Source organism: Colobus angolensis, unplaced genomic scaffold, assembly GCF_000951035.1.
Source record: "Colobus angolensis palliatus isolate OR3802 unplaced genomic scaffold, Cang.pa_1.0 Scaffold552, whole genome shotgun sequence".
Taxonomy (NCBI): domain Eukaryota; kingdom Metazoa; phylum Chordata; class Mammalia; order Primates; family Cercopithecidae; genus Colobus; species Colobus angolensis.
Window position 1 is genome coordinate 1,007,534 of NW_012119066.1, and position 4,801 is coordinate 1,012,334.

General features: G+C 44.8%; 1 pseudogene; it reads left to right on the forward strand.

The window, feature by feature from the left end:
* Positions 1–2,988: 2,988 nt before the first annotated feature.
* On the forward strand, positions 2,989–3,630 carry LOC105525729 (annotated as a pseudogene).
* Positions 3,631–4,801: the final 1,171 nt, after the last annotated feature.

Below are 4,801 nucleotides of genomic sequence, written 5' to 3' on the forward strand. Positions count from 1 at the left end.
TTTTTTTTTTTTTTTTTTCTTGAGATGGTGTTTTGCTCTGTGGCCCAGGCTGGATTGCAGTGGCACAATCTCGGCTCATTGTAACCTCTGCCTTCCAGGTTCAAGCAATTCTTGTGCCTCAGCCTCCTGAGTAGCTGGGATTACAGGTATGTGCCACCACACCCGGCTAATTGTTCTATTCTTAGTAGAGATGGGGTTTCATCATGTTGGACAGGCTGGTCTTGAACTCCTGGCCTCCAGTGATCCCTCTGCCTCGGCCTCCCAAAGTGCTCGGATACAGGTGCCCAGCATCCACCGTGCCCAGCATCCAAAGAGAAAATCTTCTTGAGGAACTCAAAAGACTTTTCTCTTTTGGACAAGCAGTTCATATTTCTGCATTAATTAGGGATTTTCACATTTTACTTCATTTTACACTACATTTTTTTTTTGTTGTTCAGTGGTATAACATTTTCACCAAGGCACTGAAAATTCCATTTGCACTAATGTCCAATGTCATATATTCCCACCATGTTGCAAATACAGTTCATTTGTCCAGCTTTATTGAGGTATAATTCACAAATAAAAATTGTATATATTTACTAGGTACAACATGATGTTTTGCTATCCAAGCATAACTCATGTAATTGCACTACATTTTATTGTACTTCACAGATACTATGTTTTTTACAAATTGAAAGTTTGTGCCCACCCTATGTCAAACAAATCTTTTGGCATCATTTTTCTCTTTTGAGACAGTCTCACTTTGCCACCCGGGCTGGAGTATAGTGACACGATCTCAGCTCACTGCAACCTCCTGTGGCAGGCCAGGTCTCCCTAATGCAGGCTTCCATAACAACTCTTTCAGTAATGACTGAGTGGTTAAATTAAATATTAAAAGCCAGTGCCCTTATAGAGAGGCTGGGATATAACAAAAGACCATCAAAACTTTTGCCTGGGCCTTAGAGCATGAGAAAATAATGAAGGAATTCTCTTTTTTTTTTTTTTTTTTTTTTTTGAGATGGAGTCTTGCTCTGTCACTCAGGTAGAGTGCAGTGGCGGGATCTTGGATCACTGCAACCTCTGCCTCCCAGGTTCAAGCAATTCTCCTGTCTCAGCCTCCTGAGTAGCTGGGATTACAGGCGTGCATCACCACGTCCGGCTAATTTTTAAATTTTTAGTAGAGACAGGCTTTCACCATGTTGGCCAGGCTGGTCTCAATCTCTTGACCTCGTGAACCACCCACCTCAGCTTCCCAAAGTGTTGGGATTACAGGCACGAGCCACCACATTCAGCCCATAACGAAGAAGTTCTTAACAGGAACCATTTAGGATTAAACCAGTTTTATTGTGGGTCTGAAGAAACTCCCCAGGTCTCCACAGACAAGTTTATTGGGGGTCTAAAAGAACTCCCCAAACCTCCATGATTTAGCAGGAGACAAGAGAAAGGTAATCACCCCACACAGTGAGGTGAGATTGCGCTGCTGCACTCCAGCCTGGGGGACAGAGCCAGACTCCATCTCAAAAAAAAAATAAAATAAAATTCACCCCAGCATCTAGACCCATTAGATTAAGTGAATTTACTGAGGCTCCAGAGGAAGGTCTTCAGGACTCAGACCTTAGTTATAGATTAAAAGAAGTGAATCACTTACGTCTTTAGATGAATGGGCACTTACACGTGGACATATAACTTAGAAGGTATATAAGCTCTGGAAAACTTTGTAATTTTGAGTTGATCTGGCAATAATTTCCAGGCCTTCTCCATGTAACTGGTTGCAGAAATAAAAACTCTCTTTCTCCCCAGTTCCTCTGCATCTCGTTACTGGGCCATGAGAAACAGCAGCCCGACCCTCAGTTTGGTCGGGGAACACTCCATCTCCCAGGTTCAAGTGATTCTCCTGCCTCAGCTTCCCTCGTAGCTGGGATTACAGGTGTGTGCCACCACGCCTAGCTAAATTTTTTTGTATTTTTAGTAGAAATGGGGTTTCACCATGTTGGCCAGGCTGGTCTCCAACTCCTGACCTCAAATGATCTGCCCGCCTCAGCCTCCCAAAGTGCTGGGATTACAGGCATGAGCCACCGCACTGGCCTCAGCACCATTTTTCCAACAGCATGTACTCACCTCATGTCTCTGCATCACATTTTGGTAATTCTCACAATATTTCAAATTTTTTCATTATTATATGTGTTATGTTGATCTGTGATCAGTGGTCTTTGATGTTACTTACTATAATTGTTTTGGGGTACCACAAGCCATGCTCATACAAGACAGCAAACTTAACTGATGAATGTGTGTGTTCCATCTGACTGTTTCACTGACCCGCCATTCCCAGTCTCTCTCCCTCTCCTCGGAGCTCCCTGTTCACCTAGACACAACAATACTGAAATCAGGGCCCTTAATAACCCTACAAGGCCTTCTGTGTGTTCACATGAAAGGAAGAGTTGCATGTCGCTCACTTTAAATCAAAGCTAGAAATGATTAAGCTTAGTGAGGAAGGCATATCAGAAGCCAAGATAAGCCAAAAGCTAGGCCATTTTTCCAGAAAAATGATTCCTTTCAAATTCTGCTGCTCATTGACAATGCACCTAGTTACTCAAGAGCTCTGACGGAGATGTACAAGTCGATTAATGTTTACCTGCCAGCTAACAGTATGTCCATTCTGCAGCCCATGGATCAAGGAGTAATCTTGACTTTTAAGCTTTTTTTTTTTTTTTTTTTGAGATGGAGTTTTGCTCTTGTCAACCAGCTGGAGGCCAGTGGCACAATTTTGGCTCACTGCAACCTCCGCCTCCCAGGTTCAAGCGATTCTTCTGCCTCAGCCTCCCGAGTAGCTGGGATTACAGGCGCTGGCCACCATGCCCGGCTAATTTTTGTCTTTTTTTTAGTAGAGATGAGGTTTCACCATGTTTGGCCAGGCTGGTCTCAAACTCCTGACCTCCGGTTTAAGTTTTATTGTTTAAGAAATGCATTGCTCTTTCTCTTAAGCGCGCCACTAAAGATCCTGGTGTCACCATGGGCCACCGCCCCGTCCGTTGTTACCGGTATTATAAGAACAAGCCCTACCCAAAGCTTCGCTTCTGCCGAGGTGTCCCTGATACATTCTCATCTTTGACCTGGGGCGGAAGAAGGCAAAAGTGGATGAGTTTCCACTCTGTGGCCACATGGTGTCAGGTGAATATGGGCAGCTCTCCTCTGAAGACCTGGAGGCTGCCTGAATTTGTGCCAATAAGTACATGGTAGAAAGTTATGGCAAAGACGGCTTTCATATCCAAGTGCAGCTCCACCCCTTCCACGTCATCCGCATCAACAAGATGTTGTCCTGTGCTGGGGCTGACAGCCTCCCAACAGGTATGCGAAGTGCCTTCGGAAAGCCCCAGGGCACTGTGGCCAAGGTTCACATTGGCCAAGTTATCATGTCCATCCGCACCAAGCTGCAGAACAAGGAGCATGCGATTGAGGCCCTACACTGGGCCAAGTTCAAGTTCCCTGGGGGACAGAAGATCCACATCTCAAAGAAGTGAGAGCTTCATCAAGTTCAATGCGGATGAATTTGAAGACATGGTGGCTGAGAAGCGGCTCCTTCCAGATGGATGGAGGGTCAAGTACATCCCTAGTCGTGGTCCTCTGGGCAAGTGGCAGGCCCCGCACTCATGAGGGCTTCCACTGTGCTGCCACCTCTTAATACTCACCAATAAATCCTACTTCCTGTCCACCTTAAGGTTTTCTTTAAAAAATGCCTTTAGTAATGTTACAGCTGCCATAGGTGGTGATTCCTCTGATGGATCTGATCAAAGTAAATCTGGAAAAGATTCACCATTCTAGGTGGCCTTTAAAACATTCATGAATAGGCCAGGCACGGTTGCTCGTGCCTGTAATCCCAGCACTTTGGGAGACTGAGGCGGGCGAATCACCTGAGGTCAGGAGTTCAAGACCAGCCTGACCAACATGATGAAACCCTGTCTCTACTGAAAATACAAAAATTAGCTGGGCATGGTGGCATTTGCCTGTAATCTCAGCTACTCAGGAGGGTGAGGCAGGAAAATCGCATGAACCCAGGAGGCAGAGGTTGCAGTGAGCTTAGATCACGCCACTGCACCCCAGCCTGGGTGATAGCAGGCATGCACCACCATGCCTGGCTAATTTTTGTATTTTTAGTAGAGATGGAGTTTCATCATGGTGGCCAGGCTGGTCTCAAACTCCTGACCTCAGGTGATCTGCCCACCTCAGCCTCCCAAAGTGCTGGGATTACAGGCGTGAGCTGCGGCACCTCCCTATGTTTTGATTATTAATGCCTTGTCAGATAGATAGTTTGCAGATAATTTCTCCCTTTCTGTGGGTTGTCCCTTCACTTTGTTGATGTTTTCCTTTGGGGTGCAGGAGCTTTTTAACTTAATGTGATCCCATTTATCCATTTTTGCTTTGCTTGCCCGTGCTTTTGAGGTATTACTCAGGAAATCTTTGCCCGGACCAATGTCCTGAAGACTTCTCCCAATATTTTCTTGTAGTAGTTTCATAGTTTGAGGTCTTAGTTTTAAGTGTTTAATCCATTTTGATTTGATTTTTGTATATGGTGAGTGAGAAGTCTAGTTTCATTCTTTTGCATATGGATATCCAGTTTTCCCACCATCATTTATTGAAGAGACTGTCCTTTCCCCAGTGTATGTTCTTGATAACATTGTTATAATGAGTCCACTGTACTGTGTGGATTTGTTTCTGGGTTCTCTATTCTGTCCTAGTGGTCTATGCATCTGTTTTTTGCCAGTACCATGCTGTTCAATTACTATAGCTCTGTAGTATAATTTGAAGTCAGGTAATGTGATTCCTC